Below are 27,706 nucleotides of genomic sequence, written 5' to 3'. Positions count from 1 at the left end.
CAGAAAATCAACAATAACATATAAAAACAACCTATGAAAATAATTTGATTTTGGCCTTTTTTTCTCCCTATGTAAGGACTTTACTTCTTAGCATCTGTCATTCTGGGACACCCAAATAAAGGTCCAACGTGGTGTAGTCTTCTCTATGCAAGTAAGACCACACTTCTGCACAGGAAGCCTATGTACCATCTTTTATCCACTATGGTGTATATCAGACAGTTTTAACTGTTTAAAATGTTATTTTAATAGGCAGACCCATAATCTCCTGAGTGTCTGCTAGTTTTCTATCTGTTCATGAGGATTGTTCACCTTTAAATGCATGTAGCCCAGTATTCTAGAATTATTTTATGAAAAAGTAATGAGGCTTTCATTAGAAATCAACCGTTAGAATATTTAATCATAATCTATTTTAATTACACAGACAAAAACTGTATCCATCATTAGGAAAAAAGGAAACATTTACTCTTTCAAGCTGGTTCTTATGCAATCTGTTGAAGCTTTTAGTATGCTAGTATGAGCATGAGATGATTTACTATCATGAAAATATAAGGAAAGATGAAAAGCCCAAGATTTTTCAAGTCTACCTTTCTGACATTTTCAAAAAGGGACAGCACAGCAGAATTCTGAAGCTAACAAATCTTAGTCATCAGAAAGCAACAGCTGATCTTTGGGACAGCAGGAAGTTGTAATTCAAAGTGTTTCTAGTGTCTTTCACTGAGATCCCATTCTACTGACTTGGGCTTTGAGATGCTAGTTCCTACCTTCAATCAATCCAGTTCAAGGCAATAGGAAGTTTCATTATAATAATATTTCCTTATAGTAAGGACATGCAGCACTGAAATAAAACCTTGTAAAAAACACATACTATGGGATTTGTCTGTGCCACACTTTGTTAACGATAGAAAGATTTTCAAAGAAACAACAGAATTCCGACTCTGAGTGGACCCATGTGCTTAAAGGGTCAAGAATGTGCTTATTCACTATAATTTCAGAAGTACTGGAATACGCATTTTGAGCTAACAATGCTTAAGTATTTTCAAAGACAACTGACAGCATAAAACCCTAGAAGTAAAACAAACCATCTCTTTCAGGCAACTGATGTTTTCACCCACACCCAACCTTATTATTTAAACAACCTTGTACAAGCTCATGCCTGTTACTCAACTAAGGATTTGCTTCTTCAAAACAATTATGGAATTTTTTAGAACTCTACTCTAGGGTAGAGTGAACAGTACAATAATGCTCAAAACACCATCTGAACAAGTAACTGAACTTCTGCATTTTAAAAACCCAGCCTCATGAACCTAAAGGAACTACGTAGCACACTCAAGATGTTTTTAGAAATCAGAGCTCTGCTTCCATTTGTGATTGTGCCAGCAGCCGTTTCTGTTCAAGAAGTTGGACATGACAACACACTACTGTAATGCACCAAACAAGTGCATAAGCATGGCATGCTAGAATCTCACTCCTGTTTGTACGCATGTTTTTTATGTACTTTATATGCTTCTGAAATTGCCCAGGGAGTAATTTCAATAGTTAAAATTCTGTATTTATTCATTACACAAATATAGCATCTGTTACCACATTTTAAAAATTATGCATCTGTGCACTCCTTTGTCCCAGTTAAACAAGCAAATTATTTATGCAATGCAGCTTTAAATTGGAAAAGTAAGAGTCTATGCCTTGCATACAAGAAGACGCTCACATAATCAGAAGTACTGTGGGTGACATATTGAGGTCTTTGACAGCCATCTTTACCTGCCTCAATATAAGATCCAAGAAAGAAACAGTAGCATTAAATCACACCTCAATGGTAAGATTTATAAAACATTTGTAGCTACTAATAATGTCTCAATACTTGGTCACTGGATTATTAAGCAATGTGACAACCTTTGACCCAAGTCTACTATCTGTTTCCTGCTCATCTTTCTGCAGAAATCCAGCAAAGATGAAAACCAGGCATCCTCACTCTAAGGCCTTATTCTCAGCTTTAGCTGTGACGTGCAAAAACAGACCGCCTGTAATCTTCCCTACTTCAACCACTTATCTATGAAACATGCAAGAATGTCTCTTTGAAACCATGGAAAATAAATCTTTATGTCTAAAAACATACGTTTTGAATTGCAGACAGGTCAGAGTTTCAATAAAAGATCAATTAAAAGCTGCTGAAAGTACAATTAGTCAGCCAAATGCATATAGCATGATTTCTAACACTCCTCCTAAAATTAAGCACATGCCTGTACAGGAACTTGCCTTTGCCCCCAGCTGTTTGTGTTTAAACCCTATCAAACAACTACATTTTCTGTAAGTATTTACAAATATTTTTCTTTATTTACAAACTATCAGTTGGGAATATTTCCCAATTATGGAACTATTTCAAAACTATCAGTTTGGAATATAAATATTTGTAGCGACATAACACAACTTATATTAGTTTTAGAAACTCTTAATAAAACAATTATCTGAATAAGCAACTGGAAGAAGAAAAAAGCCTTCATCAGGTATCAGACATCAAAGCAAACTGTCTCAGTTTTCTTGGAATCCCCCCCAAATACATCAGTGCTGTATACAGTAAACACAGGCTGTCTAAAACTCAGTAGTGTTCACGCAAGAGCTGTTACACCTTTCCGATTATAACTACCACCCCAGGGATTCTAACCAGGAAAATCAAACATACCACAGTCGCTCCTTAGTTCTTCTCAGATTCGGTACCAAATCTTTGTATTGAGGCAGACAGTCAGTTAAGCAAGAATAAGAAAACACTGCACTCTTCGCAGACAAAACAAATATGAAAGAAAAAAAATATTTTCGACTAGCAGCATCAAGAAATAGAAAAACATAATTCCCTGTATTCACATCCACTGCAACTACTGATTCCCTTGGTACCTAATCAAGGCTGGTACATTCCCCTTCTAACTTTAGGGTACTTAATCACCCACCTATCTCCTGAAATAAACAACCTGAAGATACTGGAATGTTTACTTCATGATCTTGATTTCAAATTAACAACAAATTCCTCTGATGTGCCACAGCAAGAACATCCACAAGATACCCGCCCACCTTTTCTTTGCTTGAAAGCTTGAAGAGAAAAGTAAAACACAAAGTGGATCAAGGAGAAGTCTACCTTACATTCCACATGGGTAGTTTCTTATTAACACTCCAGTACTTTTTTATTATTATTTGTATATAAATTGACTATACAGAATGAAATTTTAAATTTGCCTTCATAAGGTGACATCAAAACACATTTAAGATCTTTCTTCCTGGAAGGAGACATACCAAAATTACTGAAACATCTACTGAAGGATCTATGTAATTATAACATCTAATTGCACTTGAAGTTTATACTCTGCTGAGAAAGCACACGGTAAAACCTTTATTCCCCCCAATATATTCTAGTGCCTACCTTGCATCTAGCCAAACAGATGTTGCTTTGAAAAGACTGGGCTTTATCCATTATCGTGCCTAATTTCCTGAACCAAGATTTCAGCCAGAGAACCCAAATAGTACTAAATTAAGTCCTGTATAAAGAGCATGCTAGCTCCGTGTCTCACATGTAGCACCATGTCTCACAGCAGATTCTTTTTGAAGACAACATGAATACAGCTCTAAAAAAAAAAAAAAAAAACCAAACAACTGCTTAGTCAGGGATCATAAAGTTAGTTAAAATGCCTTAGTTAAAACTATAGCTCTAAGTAGAGAGAAGAAATATAGATGTTCTCTCAAAGAAAGTCAGTCATCAGCTAGAGGAGCCATAATCTTAGTCTGGCCAGTTTCTGAGAATTTTCAGCATGAAAAGAAAATGAGGTTATGTAAGCAAGGAAAGTGCATAGCGTTGAGACAATGTTAAAGTATAGTCTGCCTTCAAGAGGCAGAGAGTTGTATTTAAAAACACACATTAGCCCCTACTTTCCAGAATCTTCATTACATATTTATTGTAACACAAACACTAACGTAGCATCTCTTCCTATAGAGTTCTAACTTTGGAATCTGACGTTCAAGAAAACCCCACTAAATATTAACAAGTTGATGCAGAAAGAGAAAAGCAGTATTAACACAAAAATTTCAAGGTGTTTTTTTTTTTTTTTTTTTTTGTAAACACACAATTTCAGGAGGCTGTGATCTGTAAATAAGATGTATAAATAACCTTTTAAAAATATTAGTAGGTAGCAGACAAAATGCATTTTGTATTGTAAGTGAAACAAAAATATCTTAGAGTAGCTGCAACCTTAACAAAAGACAGACGTCAAAACAAGTTCCACAGTCAAGCTAAGCTTTATGACACAATTTGAAAATGTGCAATTCAAGGTGTAGAGTAAAGGGGAGGTTACTTATGTACTTGACTCCAACCAATTGTAGTTTGAACATGCTTGTAACAGTATTTGAAGATACAAATAAACAAGTCAACCTATCTTAGAGGTTGCTATATAAATTATATAAATGGCCAAAAAAAAGATTTAGTAAGAAATCATTAAAAATAATCTCTTGTTTACCATAAAAAAACAAAACAAAACACTTAAGTAACTTATGACAAGTTCTACTCTTTCAGCCCTGAGTTCCTCCTTCAGAAGCTTCCTACAAATCAAGACTAACCTTCCTGTATGTTGCAGGCCATTAAACTTCCCCCAGCTATACTGGGGGAATACCACAATACTTTCTAACAGGAAAAATGCAGACTGTACAGTAAATGAGAAATTAATTGAGAAATGAGTTTCAGATGCCTCTAAGAGGTGATTCTTCGTTCATATGAGATGCAGGCACCTCAGGATGAGGACTTACTATCCTAGCTCAAAGCACTAAGCTCCTTGCTCTGCCATCCCAGTTCTAGCTATAGCCTCGTATGTCAGGAAAACACAATGCTCCCAAGTATTTTGGCGTGAGGCAGGCAGGAAGAAGGACGAGGAAGATGTGCAGTAGCACAACGAGAAGATGAACATTCCAGACTTGAAACATAATGTTCAGTTACAGTTACTATCCTAATACACAGCTGTAAATGATAGCAGAACACTAAGGGCAACGCAGGCAATCCTTTTGTCCCCAGGGTACACAAGAGAGCTAGATAAACAAAAACCCAGAAATATACATATCCTAACGTCACTGTGGACATGCATACACTGGTCAGTCAGCCCGAAGCTCCATTAAAAATTTATATAAAACATTTAGTAAAGGAAATAGAGAAGTTAGATGTCTCAACTTTTACTAAAAATTCCAAAGACTGAAATAAAAACACAGGCCTGTAAATCTTTTTATACATTTATCAGCAAGTCTATAGCAGACAAGTTGAAAGAAGGAAAATTTTCACCTTCCATTTTACAGGTAAGAGCCACTGCAAAGAACACAATGTGAAGTGCTCACTGTTTGGGAAGACAAAACAAGGATAACTGTCTACACCTATAACCGCATCTTCAGCAACACTCTGTATGTAACAACAGAACATGAAATGTGACATGCACAGAATTTTGCATAACCAGTTTAAGGATTCTGTTTTGCAAGACAAAAATGAAGACAACATTTTCAGAAATACTATTTGCAACTATCCAAACAATGATCCAAACGACCTAACACATGTTGCAAATAAAAGAGCAAGTAATATGCCTAATGTGTCTTCTCTTTTCCCAGTAGCTGAAGATGTTGAGTGAATTATAAAAGAACAAAAAATTGTATCAGAATCACCAAGAAACAACAAAAGCAAGGCTGTCTTATTCTGTAGGTATACCACACAATGGCCTTCAAAAGTAAAATTCAACTGAAACATTAGCAAAGCATTTCTGTGATGTATGAAACTGCAAGAACAGATGTATGTTTGGTTGGGGAAATGTTTTACTATGTTTAATTATAAATTGCAATGCAGGTGAGCACATTTCCTCATAAGACCCTCAGCTAACCCATGTTACTTATATGTGAACAGTAACACAATACTTGGATTCAGTACATTTTTGCTCAAGGGACCCTCTCTAAGATTAAAACCAGTAATTGTGCCAACATTCACTTAAGATACCACACCAGGCACTCACAACTTGTGTGATGTGGGTACTATCTAGCGGGACTCAGAACAAGTTGCCAAATCCCCTTCAATTAGGGCTGTGTGTTAGCAGAGGAACCATGCTTCAAAAAATTAAAGAGCAGTGTTTTAGCAATGATAAAGAAATAACATTCTTCACAGGTTGCTTATACAGAGTTGTGTATCAGGTTGTGTTTTCTTTACACTCAGCTCAGCTGCAAGAGGCTGCAAGTTGATTTAGTCTTTCTGGTAAGAATTAAGACTACCTATGAACAGCTGCATTTCAGTGCAGTAGCTTGAACTACCATCTCCAGAAAATGCCCTGTATATTATTTTGGAAAACCCACAAACGAATTTGTTTCATTCACCAGCGTTTCATTCTTAGCTTTTATGAGTAAGCACATTTTTATGATAGTTTCATAGTTTAGCCATTAATCATAGTTAGCCACTAGGAGCCAATACTGGAAAGAAAGGGTGGATGTTAATAGGAATGGGGCAGTGTTACAGGATATGAAAGGGCAGGGGATCACTTGGCAGTAAACAGGATTAGACAAGAGTTCATTATCACAATAAACCTCATGTGTGATACAAAACAGAAGACCAACTTCCTCATCCATTATCTAGAACTCACCTTTTTCCTCATCAATATGGAAGAATCCAAGCTATTTATCGACAACCCCACCAAGCAAAAAAAAATAATATCCCTCTTGAATTCCTACACTGTAAAAAACTCCTCTCAGCACTTGCTCTCTCTCCTCAAAAATAAAAACCCATTCCAGGATTTCGAACCCCAAAGCAATTTCTCCAAGACGTCTGGTTAAGCAAGGCACCAAAACCTGTAACAATTCCACCGCTATTCTCTAGTTAAGCCTGTCTGAATTGCTGAAGAAAGTCTGAGCTAACAGAAGAAAGGATATGATAAAGGCTAAAAATACAACTTCACTCTTTAACTTCCCATTTGAGCAGAGTATCACTGAAGAATTCTCCCCAGAGTTCCTCAAACCAAAGGCTGATAAAATATTTCTCCCTGCATGATTACAAAAAAAAAAGAACCCCCCCCCCCACACACACACCTTTCTTCACATGAGGTTTTGCTCCTACTGTCAATTATATATCTTTCCTCTGTAAGGATGGTTTAATTATCTTAATCTAAATCCACATGATAAATCAAAGCAGCATCAGCAACTGGAAGTACAAAGCAGTCAGTGACAAATTTCATAGCTTACAGGCACCTAAGCATTGCTGAGCACTGCTCTTAACTTCCAGTTTATAAACCTCATAAAACTCCAAATTCATTTAAAATATTTTAAGAAAGTCATTTTGTGTACTTAAGATTTACTCTAAAGATATACATTCACCCTGAAAAGCTGCATTACTTCAGTTTCTAAATAAACCTTGGCAGCAGAGGCTGAGGATGAGAAGGGGGAAGAGCACTAGTAGTGGATTCAACTCCCTGGAAAGAAAAGCACTTAAAGCAAGAAAGCAACCTCAACATTAGAAAGGTTTTGTTATGTCAAAGGTTGGAGAAGTCTAAAAGCCAGTAAAGCGGCACACAGATGCATATCAAAAGCACTTTATCTAGAATTTAATCATAGAGATTAAGACCAAATGTAAATATTTAACGCCAAATCACTGCTTTAAAGCACACATTCCTGACAACATGAGAACATCAGCTTCCATAGCGAAAAGGAAAAAGGAAAGTACAAGTCATCCACCAAGGAAGCAAACATGAAATTCCTAGACCATAGGGAAACCATGGAGGACAGGGCTGACAGCTGGATCTTGTTAAAGAAGGACTCGAAACAGAAAGATTTAAATTCATTGGACTGGGCCAGGATTCCAAAAAAACACTGTTCAGATCCTAAGATGCAGAGACCTTGTCTAAACAGCTCAGCACCTGAGTCACAGAAACAACTACTGTCTGAAAAGCCTGCTGCCACCACACATAGTAGTTCTGTGAATGGAACTTTTCTTGCACATAAAAACTAAGCCAATAGCGTGCTTTGGTACAGCAACTGTGGAGGGAAAAAAACAAGTGAGTCGGTCAATGGGCTTCAAACTGCCACTCATAAACACAAGTTTCAGGAATTTTTCTAAAAAGTTTTTTGACTAAGACTAATTCTACCTACAACTTTTTTTTTTTTTTTTTAAAGAACTAATGAGTTTTTTTATTCAGTGAAGGAACACAACCCTAAAGCAGGTGGTTGATCACAGCTTTATACTCACAGCCATATGTATATTGTACATTATATTTTACATTACAGTTTGCTTGTAAGCATGCTTTTAAGTTCTATCATCCGTATTCAGTTATTCTTGTCTCTCATCTGTTTAGTGCTGTGGTAAAGTGAAAAACCAAGGTCAAACAGATTTAGATGCCAATGACAAAACGAATGCCAATGGTTTACTAAAATAAGCTTAAAGTTTTTAGGTAAACTGAGACCTTTAACTTTTTTTCCACCACGCATATGATTTATTGCTACTTTTAAAGCCACCATCTGAAAGTAACATGCAACCTCTTGGTGGTGGTGTTTTTTTGTTTGTTTTTGTATTTTAAATCCAGAAGATGCATGAGCCTTTTCAAACACCAGGACTTCTTAGCAAGGATCACACTGACAGAAATTCAATCACTGTACAGCAATCTCATTTCCACACCAAAAAACATGAGCTTGCAGGGACGAAAATGAGACACTCTCAATGCCAGAGAGCTTTCAAGTTAGGGACTAAATACAGAAAAGGTATTTTTTTTCTCTACTGTACTTTCTCATTTGATACCTACACATTTCTCATACGCTTCTGGAAACCAAAAACTTATTCACAAGCAACAACCTAGCATATAATCTGTAGAATTGGTTGCCTCAGTACCAGCCCAGAAGCTACACACGTAAGCACTTCAATTTGTCCACTCTTGCCTCAAAACAGTAAAAATACACAAAATACAAAGTAACAGAGAAACAATATACAAAGAAACAAAATACAAACACACAAAGAAACAAAGAAGTACACACAGAAGAGTAAGGCACTTGGACAAACACATGGGCACACCCGAGTATCTCAAAAAACGACAAAATAATATCACTCACTTCCAAGCAAATGATGCTAAGGGCTCACAAAATTCTATGTAATGAATAGATATCAACAGTGCCAAAGTAATTTTGGAGTAACTCCGGCAAAGTAAGAATATTGATTCTTACTTCATTCAAATACTGATTTTTCATTGTTGTTTACCCTCAGTAGAAACCTTTCAGCACAGTTTTTAGTAAGGGAACACCTTCCATACCTAGCTGTAAAGATGATCTCACAAAAGATATACACCATGTTTTTCATGATTTTGTCAAATAATTGAGAGTCAAACCCATCAACTTTCAGAAACTTTGAGTAAGCAACAGTTTGTCAAGAAACAAATGTTTCTCCCTTTTTGCCATCACAGCTTAATATCAAAGGCTCATTCTCTCCTGAATTCAATCAAAAAATGGAAAATATTCCAAGACTGATTTATAGACTACTCCTCTCAACTACTCAGATACTTCTGTAAATTCCTTCCTATCTCCCTGCCTTCCTACAAATGAAATTATGCTACCGGAATAGTTTAAACAAACAACAAACGAACAAAAAACACCACCAAGCAAACTAAAAAAAATCCACCTTTTAGAGATGTACTATTTTGATGCTATTGCCCTGTTGTTAAAAGAACCTCTATAGAAGTATTGCTGTATTAGCAACACACACTACCTCAGCTTTTTTTCTCCACAGATTATAAATAGCCATGTCCTCACACAGAAACAATTACATGTGACTTCTAAGCATTAAAAATGCGTTAGAAAATCAGGGGTAAAAGTGGGCTTATAGGGTAATGCATACTGAATCTGCATCATGCTCAAAGAACCATGCCCTTCCTAAGTCAAAGTAGTACCTCAGTTTACAGTATCACTGCAGCCAATCTCAGTTCCTTTCCAAAATACGTAAGCCTGTGTCCATAAGGTTGATCACCAGTGCTGTCATTTCCTCCAGCATAATTCTGGGAGCAGCAGGAAACACCGCTCACAACAAATGCAGGAATACCTGATGTATACAAACGAAACAGAACCTGCTATCCACTTTGAGCCTATTTCTGAAGTCTAAGTGGGATCTATTGCAACTACAGCACAGCAAACACCGTCCCAGGATTAAGGGTATTCTGTTCAACACTTCTCACAGATGAGTGTTTTTCTGTGATATAAGACCAGGACAAACTCTTATTCTTGACACACATTCTTTTAGTGGTACTTAGGGAGGAGGTTATATCTAGTTGACAGAAAATTAGGTCACCTATTTCATAACCAAATATAAACTGCATGTGTAATTTGTAAGTATTTTATAGATATTCTCCCTCAACAGATATTTGGAAGAGATTTATCACAAGTTCTGCATGCAGCCAGATTAATTATAAATGCAGAAGGAAGGAAGTTCATATTTACAACCTTAGTCAAACAAAAACGCCATTATATCATCTTAACAGCTGTGCAACATTTTGGCAAGCTTCAGAGTAAAGAGTTTTCTTCTCAACATCCCAAAAGAACAATTATTTTTGTTCCTTCAAAAATATCTTCTTTGGTATAAAGACCTCCTTAAGAATTGAGCCAGATGAATCAACTACAGAATAAAACACAACTGGAATGTGTACTACAATGAGTATTTTTACTGCTGAAAGCAGCTGTATTGAGTTGACCACGCTGCATAAGGAATGTCATTTATGACACCAGAAATGGTAATTACTTGGAACACATTCACATCTTGTTAAGGACAAGGGTTGGCAGGACAGAACTTATCTGCATTGATTTGCTGTAGCTGAGCAAGCCACAAAACAGTAACAGTTACTATTCAAAATGTAGATGCAAAGACAAGTTTAAAAGCCACATTATAATATGCCTTTTAATTCATTAACACCTTGATATTTAAAAGGCAAAAGTTCCAAATTGTTTGTCTAGTGCACTGTGTCCAACTTCAATGAAAAAGCTTACACAGAAGTCTGTGGAACATTCCATTAATACACAGTCTTACTACCCTGGATTGCTAACAGGAAGAAAGATTTATTTTTTGTAGAAGAGGCTATTCCACTTGAATCTGAGCTGTCTACCTGAGAATTAAATTGAATTAAATCAGAAAAACAGCACCAAGAAAGGACTTACAAAGAAAACACAAGAGTTTAATTTCCTTTACTGGTTTGCTATGTACTTTGCACCTCTGAACACACATTCAGGTCTAACACTTGCTGGCAACTTCTTCCTGTTACCTTTCCAAAGGATTTACAAAATTTTGCTGATAGGAGCTATCGCCTAGCTTACCTTTAAGGGCCAGCTTCCGACAAATCAAGTAGTTTTTGTAGAGTTACAAATTTCATTCCATTTCACTGGGAGCTTTCTGCACACTCTCCCTATATCCCAACACATCTCCACAATAAACGCAGCATATAATTCTATTCATTATGTACGCTTATTTATGAATAACTTCTGCCATGGACCACGTTCAGACCATAAAGGAATGCTGCATTTGCTTGTGCCATAAATGTCTGTTTCCATGAGCAGGAAGAGAACAATGAAAAGAAACAAACCCACTTTGGAGGTCCTCAAATCTACACGGCTGCATACTTCATCTACCTTCGCACTTCAGAATTAAAGATGTCATTCCATCTAAAGAATGATGTACTTACTACAGCTCTTGCTATTAACCACCATTCATCCAGCTGAAAGTACCTCACCTTGTTCGCTTACATCACAGCAGGCAGTTCTCTTGACTAACACCAGAGGATGCAGAGAGGTGGCTGGAGAGCACAGCTCTGCACCTAGAAATGCAGCTCTTTCAGAAGAGAACCCTTGAGATTAACTTCCCCTCCCAATAGTAAAATTAGACGTAAAACAAAGAACTTCTTAAAAGAAGGAAAATTAGAACGAGGTAGAACTTCAGCTTTTCAAATAATGACACATCAGTAAAACCAATAAACATAATGAGATCTAGTATTAAAATGAGTATTCTAACTCAAATTACTTCCAGAACATGATCAGTACTTTTTGATTTTAAGCCGAACAACCAAGAACAATTTCATTGTTGCTTTTTAGAAAGACTTTTAGCATGTCACAAGCACTGGTATATAGCTGGACTTTGGATGGAAATGTTTCATGAGGAAAATGGATTTTTCACATGACATCCTGATAAAACACAACTTGATTGGTTCAAAGTATAAATGAGGGAAGTTCATTTTAGAGCTTCAGAATAAATTAATAAAGGAAATAACAGGCCGCTTGACAACATACAATTCATAGCATGTGAATTTTCATAGTACATAACTGTATCAAGAGAAGAATGAGAAATTGAATTACATTATTTGTCACTCAGTGGCTGAAAGGATTTTACATAATTCATAACAACAGTTTTTAAACAGGTCAAGTTTAACAATTACAGAAAAAAAGAAAATACCCACCAACACCTGAGTTATATATGTAGGTTTAATAACCTCTGAACAGCTCTGACTCATCTTCTCTCTATATACTTTTGTATAAAAATGGAACATAATACCAAACAGATTTTGCAGTCTGGGGTGGGACAAAACTAAACAGACTTAAATCATGTCAAGGACAATGGAAACGTAATAAAGTACAAATGAAAAGTTTAGAAAAATACCCTATGCCTGTTGATACCACTGTGTATTTCAGATGCCACGTACAAACTAACCGCAGTACATAATTTTTTTAAAAAGCCTAATTGACAGTGTCATGCCTAAAAACAGAGATCATCAGTTTCTAGGTCATGCAATATAAGAATTAGATGAAAGATAAGAATAATGCATTTAAAGATTATGCTTTTATTACTAATGAAATTATTTTTCTTAAACTTTAGAACTTGAAATGGGAAAAATAAAGTATTCAAAACTGTAGAAGTGACTAATCCCAACCACTTCATTTTGACATGAGAGATTTATCATGCAAGGCTCCCATTAATTATGGGCACGTCACCATATCTGTGCTGGGTTTTGCTAGGATAGAGTTAATTTTCCCTGCAGTGGCCCACAGCGTGCTGTGCTCTGCACTCACAGCTACAACAGCCCTGGTGTCACACCAGTGCTGTGCCTATTGCTGAGCAGTGCTGGCACAGCACCAGCACTCCCTCCAAAACTCCACAGCCAGCAGGCTGGGGGTGGGCAAGAGCTGGGGAGAGAACCTCACTGGGGCAGCTGACCTAAAGCAACCAGAGGGATATTTCGTACTGTGTGGTGTCGCATTCTGCAATAAAAGGTTGGGAAGGGGAAAGAGAGCAGGGGACTCTCGTTATGAAGACGTCTGTCCTCCCAAACAGTTGCTATGCATATCAAGGCCCTGCTTCCTGGGGTATGGCTGATCACTTTTTGATGGGAAGTAGAGACTAGTTTTTCCCCCTCTCTCTTTGTGCTTGTGCACAGCCTTTGCTTGTTTCCCCCTTCCCCAACTTTCTTTTCTCTTTAATTAATTATCCTTACCTCAACCTGCAAGCCTTTTTTTTTTTCTCTTTCTATTCCAGCATACTTTCTTTCCCCCCCCCTCTTCTTCTGAGGAGTGGGAGCGGGAGCATGGTTTTGGTGCAGTTCAGCTGCCCAGCAGTGTAAAACCACCATGTGCCTCTCATAGTCAACTACTGAAAGGAGCCAGAAGACTTCTGCTTCCATCATAAGAAAAAGGTTAAGACAGAACTATCTGCAGGGTGCAGCAGACAATCCAAGAAATTTGTATGTGCACTGTCAGAAAATCTACATCTCTCTATGTAGACCTTTTGATTCATGTAAAGTTAGGTCTTCGTTTTCCAAGAGGAAGTGACAGCAGAAGGAAGAAAAACAGTATTAAAAAATTAAGAAACATTATAATAGTTTACTCTGGATTGGATGACATTACACACATTCAAAGGACAGCATGACATTTAATTTCACTAGTCAAAGACTGGAAGGAAAACCTCAAAAAATATATTTTTACGGAAAATGAGAAAACAAAAATAACTTGAGACTCCCTGTTCTTTCAAGTAAATTAAAACAAGTGAGAAAAAGTCACCTTCTGTAGGAAAAAGAAAAACAAGACCAGAAGTCAGTGGAATAAAGTTTGGAAAGATTTCGACACACTGGTGTTGTTGCAGTGCTAAACACAGCTGGTTACATGCACCAAGGATGGATTCCTAGTATTCACTGCTATCACTTTTTAGCAGCATCTGTATTAGAAGGGTCAGAAAGGAGAACAAGAGAATACAATTTTCCTTATAAAAGGAGAATTACATTTTCTTCACTACAAATCATAGTGGAATGCACTCACACTAGTGTACTTTTGGCGTATCTGACAATAAAAAGCACCAGACAAAAGATATGTACGTAGTAGTATCAACATAAACCATTTCTAATAGTCCTCAAATATTTCAGTCTCAAAAGTCCTAAGAATGTTTCCACAGAACATTAGTTAAAAAAGGAAGAAAGATTACTTGTACACAAAGTAGGTTTTAAATTGGCTGGGTGAGTCCTAAGCAACTTCTGTTCTCATACAGAGGGATTTGGCATTCTGTTCAAAGTGCTCTCGTGCATTTGACAAAATGCTGCTACACAAGCCAAAGGACGATACCTCAAATAGAATAAATAAGTAAGAAACTACATAGGCATTTATCCCATCATATCAGAAGTCTCACAATCAATTAGGTTTTACTGAACAGAAAGGTGAAGATACAAATCCTGTTACTTTGCTCTCTTTTCATTGTTCATCAGTATTATAAAATCTTAACCTCACATTCTGGTATTGTCTTAGCATACAGCAGTGTAGCACATACAGCAGTGCAGCAGCTTGACAAAACTGTCATCAGCGCAAGTCAGTATAACCACTCCTTCAATGACTGGTCATCAAGTATACAAAAACACTTTAGTCAAGAAGCTAGCCAAAACTCACGATTTACTGGAGGTAGCTAGAACTAGCAGCAAAGAATGACTCAATGCCTAGGTGCAGTAAGCTGGCAGCACCAGTGCAACTCACGCAACGCAACTCCCGAGCTGCCAGCAGACCTCAGGTACTAAGGGAACTGACTGGCTATGGTCCCATGGCAGCACTGCTGAGAACTACCAGGAATCCACGCCTGGCAGCACTATTTCTGTATCACTGTTGCTACCCATTCAGTACAACCATTTACGGGATATCTGCAGATGACACAGCTCAATCACAAGACAGAGAGCACCCCACAACAAGTTGCACCAGTTCTACTAAGAAGAAAAGCAAAAAGGCAGAACCTAGCAGCTGCAGCTGAGAACATCAGACTCTAGTATTTGAGAAACAGGTCTAAAATTAAGATCTGTTTCATATGTATACTAAAACAACAACTAGGTCCATCATTCTGCAGCCTAAGGCTGCAAGTTTCTAGCTCAAGAAGACTCTGTGCCCAAATCAATATTCTTTAGAATACTTTCTGCATCACCAAGGGAAAATAAAGGATTAGACAGAACATTTCGTAAAGCATTTACAGCTTAATGCTACTGGTAGGAAATGCTCATCACACAATCCAAAGTTTAGTACAGAAGATACTTGCCCCTTTCACAGGCAAAAGTTTCCACAAAGGAAAACTACAGATGCAGTTCAAAATCTGGTTTCATATTCTTAACTTGGGGCGTTACTATTAAACAATACTACCTATCTTAGTGTCAAACTCAATGACAGCAGCTACTTAACAGTAAACGTGGGTAAACCAGCAAAGAATTGTCAGCCAATTATTAACTGCATGCACATCACAAAAAGTACTCCTATTTCAGACAATGTATCATATCCATTGAGGGAAGGTTTTCAACCCACATAGTAATGCATAACCTTAATGTTTTAAAGGTTGAACGCTTCAAAGAAAACCTGATATGCCTCATCTCAAGCAAGGTACCTGTGATTTCATCTTTCATAAAGAAATGCCGGTTAAAAGAAAAAAAAAAAAGGAATGTATCCTAAGGGCTTGTTTATTTCTGGTTTGTACTCTTCATCTGAAGTCACAACCTTCTCTCAGAGGAAAACAACTAAAAGAACAATACATTTGTGGAATCATTCACAGCTTTCCATGCTAAACAGTATGGTTACTTTCAACATTATATCCTTCCAGCTCCATTAATATTGAGCTTATATTTTAAAACATGCAAGCAAGTCACAGGAAGCAAGTTCTCAGACCTTCTTCAATTCTTGTGCATCGTCTGAAGAATTTCTTCTGAGAACACACACACAAAACACAGAACTAACAGCTAATAACTATTCAACCCCCCTTACGTGCATTTTGGTTGCATGCAAACATCAGCCCAAATGCAAAAAGGAGCTGTGAACAGAAAGAAAAGTATTTTTCCACCTATCCAGTTTCAAATCGAGGAGCGTTACAGAAGCAAACATCCTAAGACTGATGCCCAAGAAGACCAGAGCTACACACAGAACACTGGAAACCAAATGCTGTCTACAACTCAGAAAACTGGAAAATTGTATAAAGAAAAAAGTATGGATGTAATGAGAGACAACAGAGAGAGTGTGGTTCAAAGATGACAAGGACAGCATTTAATCCATAATATAATGCTTCCTCTGTGGCAGACCTAACTTCCTCTTTTTAAATAATGCCCTGTTCCTCAAGACACTAAAAAAGATCAGCAATACATATAAGGCACAAATCAATTATTTACAGAATGCACGGTCATAGGTATCATTTCACTGCATAGCTTACTCATTTTTGAAGGAAAAAGATCAGAGTTAGCTGCAAACAGATTCTCTGAACATGACCTATAAGAACGCATTAAGCATAGTGGCAAAAAAAATATGAAGACTATACAGCTCTCTATCTGTATCCATTGAATTCTCAATTCATTAAGTATCAGGCTACTGCATGCACAGCTAGTGACAAGAGAATTGTCATTATTTACTACTGTTAATACACAAGCCTCAAACCAAACGTTCAAACTAGTTCCACGTACACAGACAATTGTGAATGCGCACAGGACCAGACTACTGCTACTCTCCCTGCTCCCCACCCCAGGGAAAGGTTGCTACTAACATTATAGAGGGAAGCAGAACTTCTAAAGTTATGAAAGAAATGCCAAATAAACTAAGGGCTTCTTTTACTGGACCTTAAATTCCCCCTTGAGCTGTCTTCTTTAGCTGAATAGATGATTCCATCACAGCACTAAAAGCCATAATGAGTAGTGTCAGGCAAAATTTTTCATTTGCTTTCCAAAAAGTGAACTAATCATTTAACTTTTTAACTGGTTAACCACCTACATATTCCAAATTTTATATGTACTTAATCATACTTTAAAAACAAAGCAAAAAAGGAAACAAGAAGCCTTGTTTTTTGAATATATGTTAATTCCATGTTACTGTCAATCATACCACCTGAACCTTGCTTAAATACCAACATTTTAAGGAAAGCAACCCTGCAGAAGTCATTTTAGGAATGAAGAAGCAGCTGCCAAATCTGCTAGCAGGCTATGCCTTCTCAACTCCTATGGCACAGCACAGCACAGCGAAAGCATGTTCAGTTGTAAAATCAAGTATTTAAATCCATACTGGAAGGCAAAAAGAATGCAGACAACATAAGGTCAGCTGTAATTTTTAACATTTTCATGAGAGCACAACTGGCCATTTATCTTGCCTTCTAACTCACTCAAAGCAGCAAAAATAAAGATTTAGGCAGCATCAACTGGAATGATGGTCTACACGAGACATACCAAGGTCTCCTAACGTTGTATCATGTTTAATCAGATCGTGTATGTAGAAATACTGTTGTCAAATGCTCACAGCCTGTCAACAGCTGTATCCAAGAGAATTCCAGACTAAATGGATCTTAGGAAGTTAATAATGAGCAAACATACAGAAAGTGCATGCGTGTCTGTGTGTTCTGGTCTTCTAGTATCAAGTAGAGTACATTTAAAAACAAACAAACAAACAAACAAAAAAAACACAACAAGATTGTGCACCTCCAAGAAGGAGGAAATCAAGCAGATGGAGACCAAGCTTAGAAGGCAGGGATTTTATTCTCTGCATCAAGAAACGGAAGAGAAAAAAACAAAACAAAACAACAAAAAAAGCACTGTTGGTAAGACACCTCTTTAAAGCTCACTTTCTTTGGTTCTACAAACACATAGGACACACCAACCTAATATTTATTTGAAAGATCTAGGCACAGAAGAAAAAGAGACAAATAAAATCACTCCCCAGTCTTCGGAGACTGACAGTCTATCCAAGCTAACTTCCTATATGACAGTGGTAAATATTGCCCAGTACTTCAGGAGAATGAAAACTGAATGACCCACCTTTTCAAAAAGAGATGCCCAAGTCATCACATTTCAGAAATGAAACACACCACTGAAGTTGAAAGTGCACCATCTGAAAAAAAAAATTGTTTGCTCTATACTGGACTTTCAACCCTACAACGAGCACTAGTCATTCCAGGAATATTCCATTTCAGCTGATAAAAGATAATTTAGGGAGCTCTTATTACAAAGCAGTAATAAATCATTCCAAGGGGGTGTTTGTTCGTTTTTGAGAAGCTTTCTGACTTTTTGCACAGATTAAAACTAAACATGGATAATATCACAATAGATTTCATTTAAGCCAATCAGAAGCATTTGAATGGATTTTTATTGTTTATTTCAATTTTAGCAATAAACTCTGATTTTCACTAACTAGGATAGCAAGCACAAAAGCTTAAGCTAAATGATGCACTATCAATAGCAGTTTAGGTAATAAAGAGCAGTCTTCACAAAGACACTGCATGTTTCACTTTAAGAACTGCAATGTGAATATGTGGTTCCTCCTAAGAATTTCATTCATTTCCCCATTGCTTTGATTTTCCGCTCTGCCAGCTGCTATAGAAGGAAAGACAACATTCATACTTCTTTCTCTGTGGCCCTCTTTCTCCTTCCATGTCACTGCTGAAAATGAGACTTCACTTCTCTTACGCACCTTCTAGAGAATTAGTGAGCTCTCTAACCCACAACAACAACACATTTCATTAGGAAAACAATTTCTTTCCTCCCTACCTAAACAGGAATTTATCGTTGGTACTCACATGAATCTGGCAAATAGCCTTTCAGTTTCACGGAACTTATAAGATATCACTAAGTTACTTATTGATAGACAAACCTGAGTAAAGGTGAAACAAAAAGTGATCCTTCTGTTCCCCAGCTACAGACAGCTGTTTTCCTTACCTATGACATGCTCAGAGACAGCCAAAGCAACTGACAAGTTTAAGTCAGTATTAGTACTTTGCAAAGTTACTACTGAGTGAAAACTACTAGTCTTTTTTTGCTGTTACCTAAACAAAACACCACTAATTAATAATAGCTAAAATTGCTTTTCTTAAGCCATCAGAAACAACTATTGCAATCCAAACCACTAAAAAAAAAAAAAAATGTTCTATTAAACACATTTGTGTAAGTCTTTAGTCACCTGTAAACAACGATTGTAGGCACCTGGGAAGTCCAAACCCACGTTAGTATACTAAAAGTAAAGATTCCAACAACTGTTAACTCAACTTTAGAGGGTGCAACAAGATCACAGCGATCTTTCTGCTAGTAAGCAAGACAGCAAGAAACAAAATGGCTAAACGATAAATAAAAAGAGCTTGGAATGCTTGGCTTCTGGCACAGAATCAAAAATCCCATGCAAGATGCCTCATCACTATATAGGCATGAGCTAAGCAAGTCAGTATGAAGTCCAAAACAACCATACATGAACAGGAAACTGCCTAGGAATAGCCAACAGCATAATACCAAATACTGAGGCTTTATTTTAGAGGCGCAGCCCATCAGCAATGTGCCTTACAGAGAACAACCGGGAGGAACCGCCCTGAGCAGTGAACCCTGCCCTTGCTTCTGAAGGAAGCTAGAATCGATACGCCAATTATGTCACATACAGCATCTTGTCCTTTAACCACTGGTAGGATGTCTTAACAAGCTTCCCATGACAATTTCACCTTTGAAAGGTTATTGCTAAACTGCAAATATTAGCTTAATTCATGAGATGTTTGAAAACAGCCTGAAAATTTATTGTTTCCAATATTCATTTAGAATCCCCCTCAGTTTTGTAAATCAGCTTTCACAAAACAAGCATAGGTAACATGTCACCTGGATGTGCAAATGAACTCATTTATGAAATCATGGTGCATTAATATTTTCTACAAATGATTCTGAAGCTCTAGACAGATGCCCTTTAATGCTCTTAAGATGCGAACAGCAGCCTGGAAAGGAGTTTGTCACTATTTTTAAAAATGTGTTTACATCCCAGGCTTAAGAGAACCACTCGGTTTGCTGAAGTATATAAACACTGTCTAGAAAGATATATACAAAGTTGCAGCTTCTCTTCCTCTCTCAACAGCTCCCCTGTCAATTTCTACCTTTTACTACAGCTGATCACCCCTCCAATTGTACCAGTCTGGCATGTTGCGTATCACCTTGTAAAGCGGGTTACAGAACTTCTGTGGAATTCATCTCCCCAGTCTCATTTTATGAGGATACTTCGAATGCATAACAGTTTAGTGGACACTAAGGCTAGGTAATATCTAAATACATTTCAGCTAGGAAAAGCAGAAGGAAAAAAATGATCTCTAATTTTAACTGCTTCTCTTAAGCTCTATTAATACCATTTCATTATGTGACCTGCTAAAGAAACAATGAGCGGAAGATAAAATTCTCACGACTGGGTCAGCACCATCAGGGGCGCAGACAGGGAGAAGTGCAATGCTGAGGCTATCCCTGGTATAACAAATTCACCTGTATAAAGATTAACGTTTGGAAATTTTTGAATACTGGACGAAGCAACATCCCTTCCTCTCCAAACAATATGTAGATTTGTTTTGCTAACGCTATCTTCTTCAGCCCCTATAATGAAACCTATCAGTGACATCTCATCATGAAAAGAGGGACTGACAGAAAGCCCACAAGCATGCACCCAAGTTATTCCTTCTGAACGTTTGTCTTTTTACTAATGGTATATTGTAAAGATCAATTCAGCTACTTCACAGAGCTAAGGATAAAAGTAACACTACAAGTCTAAAAGCTCTGAGGAAAATCTGTCAAACGGTTTCAGTATGTTTTATCAACAGTTAAACTAATCAAGCAGGCATTTTGAACAATGGGTTATTTTATCGTAACAGTCAATGGAAAGACTGAAAAGAAATACAGAAACATTAACGAAAACTTAAAGAACGTTTTCAGCACTGATTAAAACAACATGATTGGGGCAAAACTGTCTTACCACCATCTGAATGTTCCAAAAGAACAGAATTCCATAACAGAAAATAAGAAGGGAAAAAAAAAAGTGAGTTCTATTTTTCTAAAGGTAGCATATTTCACAGTATGGAGTAACTCACTCAGCTTTTAATGTTGCACTTACACTCAGCAAGCAATTTCATAATACATATTGAAGAGATTTAACTGTGTCAATGATAACAGAGTAAGGATTCAACTGTTTGAGACAGGATTATTTTATTATCAACCCTTAACATACTTTATTTGCACTTCTACCACTATTTAGCAACACAACCTTCACAATTCAGTCTTACAAGCAGATGATGCAAATTTACCAGTTACAGTTTCAAAAGAATAGCAATTAAGTCTTTGAGACATTTCCAAAAAGATTTTTTTTTTTTTAATCATGAAAATAGACACTCCTTCAGAAAATGAAGAAAAAATCTGCAGTAGTTATTGAAGGTTCTGCAGAACTTCCTGGAGGAACCTAAAGTTTTTCACAAATCACTGAGAAACACTGGCAGGATAGTAGAAACACAAATTTTTGGCTTGACAACAGTTTCCAGCTTAAGGGAGCACTCTTACCAGCACTCTGTAACCAAGTTCAGACATTAAGACTGGGATGACATTGAATTAACTACTACTTCTATGCTAAAAACAGCTGTTCTTAAAGCATCAAGATTAAGTCTACTCGTGTCATTGGAAAACAACAAGCTCCACTAGGAGCCTTTTCTTAAGGAGCAAACTATTACACTGTTCCTTCCTACTGGCAAAGTCACTAAGGCAACAACTAAAAAACACTACCAGAAACAGAGGTATTGCACACCTCACCTCTGAGCACAGAGCAGATACACTTGTTGGTTTTTAACCAACTACTAAGGACAGAAAGATATGCCAAGAACACTACAGATCCTATAAAGCATAGCAAGTTGCTAAGTCTTTGGGGAGTGGGAGGGACGACATGAGACAACCAAGCACTGGCAGTGGGAGAGGACCCTGTGCCATCCGCTGCCTTCAGCTCTCGCTAGCCTGGGACAGCTCTTTCTGTCAGTCCCAATGCAACTGCTCCCAAAGCTGTCTAAAGGGGAAGTTGTCAGACAGTAGTAAGGATACAGGAGGCTGGGGGCAGATAAATCTGTACTTGTTTTATTTCACGCATTTTCCCACTCTGTACGTACTTTGTTTCTTTGAGAGAAACAACAAGGTTCTGTTTAAGCTTTCCAATGACTTCTTAAATAAAAGTGCAGTACTGACACAATAAACTGATCAGAGCTGTAAAAATTAGAGAGCATTGTCACCCTTCACACTTTTTGTTTCTTTCTAATCCTTATCCAACAGAAATCAGCTTTTGTACTGTAATAAACTGTAGGAAGCAATAAGGTGACTTGGATCTATGTTAACACAGCTCAAGCAAAACAGCTCTCATCTAACACATGAACACAACTTGCTGTTCCCAGCACCTACACTCCCAGAGTACTGGCCTCCTTGCAACAGCTCTGGAAGATTTCAGCAGAGTTCATATGTGGTAGTTAGAACAATCTAATACTGACATTTCAGCAACAGATGATGCTTAAAAGTTTTTAAAAGACAAGAATGATCCTTATACAATTAACCATTTGCCCTATTCAACATTAGTGCACTTTTAGCAGCAACTTGAGCTCTTCAACAAATTAAAATATTTACTCAAAAAAATAGGTATCATAACAATTTGTTACTGTATACAGTAATCCCCCCACTGAACTCTAAAAAACATTTTCATATAAAAACTTACATTTTACAGCCTGCTTTCCTAAAAAAGAAACACCAGAATCAACGAAGACTCAATCATCTTTCTGACTACAGCAGTTTAAATGCACATGGTAAGACTAGTAATACAGTAACGGGTAAAAAAAAATCTCTTCTATGGTTAAAAATTTTTCAAAAGTATTTCTTTTTAGTAGCTCTAGAATTCCCAACCTTCCCTCTGCCCCTCCTTTCTCTCTCTCTCTCCCCACCTCTAGCATTCAGCCAATTCATTATTTAATTAAGTGGCAAGAAATAACTTCCCTGATATTTAACCTCAGGCCAATCTCACGCACATGGTCTTCTTCCATTTAGTTCCTAACAAATTGAGTGACAGTGCACAGAACAAGACATTTCAAGTGCTCACTCTTAATTAGCAAATTAAAGAAAAAAATAACCAAACTCAAGAAAAGTATTATTTATGTAACACCTGATATGAAAGATTTTAACTAAAGACTGTCCTACCACATAAATAAAATTATTACTTAGGACAAAATTGAGAATTGACTAACTCTTTGAAAATTCAAAAACTATCAGTGAATACACTTTGGTGCAGTTGCATAAAAAGTATGCTGAGGATACATGTCTTATTCGTTATAAGATTTTTCAACTATGAGAATGATTACTTGCAACTTGAGTCAAAGAATTTTACGTCTTCCTCAGAGGAGGTATGCTGAGCTAAGTATTTATTACTACTTCCAAGCGCTCAGCTTTTGAGACTAGTATGCCATTTCCAATGAACACAGTTTTTAAGTAACAATAATGTTTGCAGAGGAAAAAGGAGAAAATTTAATTCCTTGTTACTCAGATTAGCAATTATAACAGGTAATTACAGTGCAAGTTTCTCCACTGGCATTCCCTAACCTTGTAGACATTCCTAGAGATGGAAAACATTCAAAGTACATACTCATCATCTGTGATAGCCAGTTGTGATAGAAAAATATTTTGAATACTTAAAGACTTAAAGGAACTGCTCGATAATACGATGTTATTTTTGTAACAGCTACATTTTCTTAAACAAAATTAACAGGAGAGTTAGTTACACTCCATACAAAAAGAGCGTAGATTTGACTACTCACCAGTTTGCTGACTTGTCTATGTAATCTTAAACCTTAGTCAGCAATAAAATACCTCGGTTGGCCCCCCCTTTTAATAAAACTCGTTTATCTAATATTGCCTGATTCAGCCAAAAACCAACATGTTTGCTTCTAGACGCTGCACAGAAAGGGTGTGAAACATCATGAAGCACGCACCCAGTGCTTGGTTTATTGTGGGCTGAAATACAAGTTGGACATTTTTTGCTCTCTTAAGTGCCCGTAACAAGTTCTAGATTTTATCAGCAGATCTCTCAATGTGAACAGATGTTAACGGGAAGCTGTGAAGCACATTATTTCAACTCTCTTCTACTTGAAAATTCAGTAATAAAATTCTTGCGGAACATACCAGAAAAGGCAGTGCAATTATTTTGCAACCTTTGGCTTCCTTTACCACAAGAGATTTGGATTTTTCTATTATTAAGACAGCCTACTATTAAGATTATTTAAGGACTAGGATCTTCAGTGCTATTCTTCACACTATTTGGCTAACTGGCTGCGTGACTCGGATTTAACTCTGTCCCAGTTTGATAGATTCTGTTTTTTCCCCTCCAGTTGCTGAAAGACATTTTAAGAAGGAACATAAGTTGTACAAGCAGTAAAGATAAGACTAATACAGAATAAAGATGGTAAATTTAGAGCACAAATTACATTTTTCCTGGAAAAAAAAAAAAGCTAGCTGATTTTTATTAAAAATCCTGATGCTGAAGGAAGAGACAAAGGAACACATGTTAACATTATATGAAAAATCAAATAGAGAAACAACACAATAGCTTCACAGCTGAAAAAAATCAGCAGCTTGGGGAGAGGAAGGAATGAGGAGATGCTCGCATATGCTGATACTCAAAAGACTATTAGATTCCCTCTTGAAAAATAAAGCCTCTTAAAATCAATCATACTGAACATTACCTATAAAAGTCAACAAAGCTATCTCGTACAGTCCTGTAAATCAACAGGACTTCTCTGTACCATGGTTTACCTTATTAAGAATAGAGCAGGATATAATACACAGGAGGTTCAAAACAATTTACATCAATGCATTATTCCCCTGGGAAAAAAAAATTTAAAAAAATTCAAATCTGAAAGCAATAGTCTCATGATATCATGCAAAGAGGGCTGATTCAAAATTATAAAAAAGAAGTCAGTGTCTCTTTTCACATTATTTTTAATAACCTTTTGAGGGATTAACAGCTGGTAAACTGCATTGCTTCCTTGAATTGCTGCTTCTCGCTTAGCAATACCTTTCTCTCTGTCATCCCATGCTGAGTCAGAGAAACACTGGCAGCAGGATCCTTCACTGCATGTCATATGAGTCTAAAACCCAAGTCATATTATGGAATTATCTGAGAATAACATTTCTAGTAGGGCAATAAAAGAATTCCTTAGGCCACTTACCTCTCTGTTCTACAAAAGAGAAAAAATCCTCCCTAATGCAGAGCTCTGTAAAGTAACTGGAGTTTCACCCACTGCGATGAAAAACCACATGTCAACTTAGGCACAGAGAAACAGCTCTGTATTCCACTAACCACCACACCCACTCAAGAAGAATATAAGCACGTTATATGAAGATGTAGACATATCCGTATTTCTTACTGTTTAAAATACTTCCAGAACTGGAATTTGTAATTTTTTTTTCCCTTCAAGATGATTTAGGAATTGATTTTTCTATTCCTCTCTTTTTATAGAGAAACTTCTTACCAGGGAAAAGCTGATTAAGCAGACAGTAAAACATGGAGGTTTGCTGTTTTAGATGCTGTGTTATCAGTAAGCATCTAAACTCATTTTTCTGCTCAGTGTTGTTTTACAAGCTAATGTGTCCCTGTCTGGAGGATAAAGGAGTGAGGGGGAACAGATGAAAAGAGGCATTTATGTTTAGAATGGAGCTACACATAGGTATGATTTTTCAGTCCCATGAAACAGTAGTTCTCCATTTCTCCACAATGTGGATGGCAACCTAGAGGTAACAGCCATATGAGACACTGCACTTGTTCCAAATTGAGTGCACCTGTACCCTCCGGTAGAAATGACACCACACATACTGCTGCTTTTTCCCTTCTGAACACCTGTGACTAGGTAGAAAACCATAAAACAACTGAAATACAGGTAAAAATGGCAAAATGCAGAGACAGCACCTGAACACACAGGGAACTATTTTCTGTCACATGAGAAAACAAACCCCAAAGAAAGCAAATCTTCTAAAATAGACTGGTTAGTCATTGGCTTCTTAAAACAGCGTTAACGTAAGAGAAAAACGAGCATACCTGTAGCAATTTTACACAGGTCACGTGACACACGTGTACACAGACACTCCTTCCCCTCCCACCGTCACTGACTTTCCAGGTACAATTAGATGTGTGCACATACATGTACACACACACACACACCCCTCTGCTCATCGTGAAAACCCACGCAGACACAGCCTTGCCTTGGCGCCTCCACAACCCCTCCACAACCCAGCCTGCCCTCACCACGCTGCAGAGCTAAAAGGCCTTAAAGGCTCGGGTTTTAAGCAAACCAACAACCCGCACCCCCAACAAAAAAAAAAAAAAAAGATACACCACAAAACCTAAACCACGGCGCCCACAAGCCCACGGGGCTGCAGCCCAGCCCGAGCGGCTCCAGACGCGAGCTGAGCGCGGTGCGAACCGGCGGCTGCCAGCACGGCGGTGGCGGTGCCGGTGGCGGGGAGCCGCCTGCCTGCGGCTGCACAGGGCGGGGACTCCCCGCGCTGACATTGTCTGGGTGCCGCACGCCGCAGCCCCGGTTCGCTCCCCAGCCCGTTCCGAGGGTCGCTCCGTGCGGGGGGGCGCCCCCGTACACCCACCCACCCCCCGGCATCTCGCCGCCTTGTTTCGCCCCCCACCCGCCGGGCAGGAAGCAGCCCCCCACACACACACACACACCCCCCAAGGCGTCTCCCCGCTCACCTCGCCCCGGCTGCGGGGAGCCCCCGACGGGCAGCGGCGGTGTCCGTGAGGCGCAGGGGCGAGGCGGCGGCACCGCGCTCCGCCCGCAGCCCCCCGCGGCTGCTGCTGCTGCTGCTGCTCCTCCCGCCGCTAATGGTGGCCGCGGCTCCCGGCTCCCGCCGCTCCCTTCCTTCCCCGCTGCTCGTTTCCGCCGCACCGCCTCCGCCCGGCAGCCGCAGCACGTCCGCGCCGGGATCGGGCAGCGCCGCTCCCTCCCTCCCCGCCCTGCCCTGCCCAGCCCTGCCCAGCCCCGCTCTCCGCTCCCGGCTGGCCGCTCCCCGCCGCCGCTCCGCGCTCCCCCCCTTCGCCGCCCGACTTCCGGCGCGCGGAGGCCGCGCCTCGCCTCGCCCCGCCTCGCCGCCAGCGCCCGGGGGGCGACCGAGGCCCTCCCTGAGGCGGCGGGCGCGGGAGTGACCGTTGGGCGCGCGGGGGTGACCGTTGAGGCGGCCGTTGGGCGGTTGGCGCGCGGGGGACCGTTGGGCGGTTGGCGCGGGCAGCGCGTGCCGTGCCCCGGCCGTGGCAGACCCGCAGCTGACAGCGGGACGGGGCTGGGCGCGGCAGCGCGGACCTGCCCGAAATGCCGGGCACGGCTTCCAGAGTAGCACGGGGGATTCGGACCCCATCCATCAAATCCATA

At 38.7% G+C, this 27,706-nt stretch overlaps 1 protein-coding gene across 1 annotated transcript in view; it reads right to left on the bottom strand.

Annotated features, from left to right (window-relative positions):
* RAPH1 (Ras association (RalGDS/AF-6) and pleckstrin homology domains 1) overlaps positions 1-27,256 on the bottom strand; it is an 86,352-nt gene extending 59,096 nt beyond the window's left edge. Inside the window, 1 exon segment of the mRNA XM_084288742.1 lies at positions 27,031-27,256. The gene's annotated coding sequence lies outside the window, so the exon portion shown is untranslated.
* Between the last annotated feature and the right edge of the window lie 450 nt (positions 27,257-27,706).

This window comes from Netta rufina (assembly GCF_964035555.1).
Source record: "Netta rufina genome assembly, chromosome: 6".
NCBI lineage: Eukaryota > Metazoa > Chordata > Aves > Anseriformes > Anatidae > Netta > Netta rufina.
Note: the sequence above shows the minus strand (reverse complement) of the source record. Positions and strands in the feature narration are given on the sequence as shown.